Source organism: Alligator sinensis, unplaced genomic scaffold, assembly GCF_000455745.1.
Source record: "Alligator sinensis unplaced genomic scaffold, ASM45574v1 scaffold4_1, whole genome shotgun sequence".
Classification (NCBI taxonomy): Eukaryota; Metazoa; Chordata; order Crocodylia; family Alligatoridae; genus Alligator; species Alligator sinensis.
This window is the reverse complement of record NW_005841887.1, coordinates 3,524,226-3,524,672: the sequence shown is the minus strand read 5'-3', so window position 1 is coordinate 3,524,672 and position 447 is coordinate 3,524,226.

Here is a 447-nt window from a genome sequence, read left to right as displayed (position 1 = left end):
CCGGCGGCTCGGGGTTTGGACGCCCCTGAGTTTCGCTGGCCCTCAGCTGCAAGTTGTGGGGGGGGGGGGGGGGTCTCCCATTTCCATACAGCGGAGATCCTCCCACTGGAAGAGAAAGTGGGAGAGCATCTCTGCAGGACACCAGTCAGGGGACTACCGCCTGCCGAGAGAGCCACCTTAGTGGCATGGCCTTTCCCCTGCCAGGTGAGGCCAAAGTCTGGTTTCCAGCTGGCTCCCATGCACGTTTCTGCGGATAGGTAGGGCCACCCTGGGCTGCTGCCATGCTGGCAGAGGGGCTCCCCCCGTCAGCTTGCTCTCGGGAAGGGGGTTCAGCTAACCTGGAAATAAACCCCGGTTCTTATCCCGGGACAAGCGCAGCCCGGCGGCGCCCCACGCCTGTCCCCGCAGCGGCACAGCCCCCAGCCACTGCCGCGCCCTGCCGCTCCT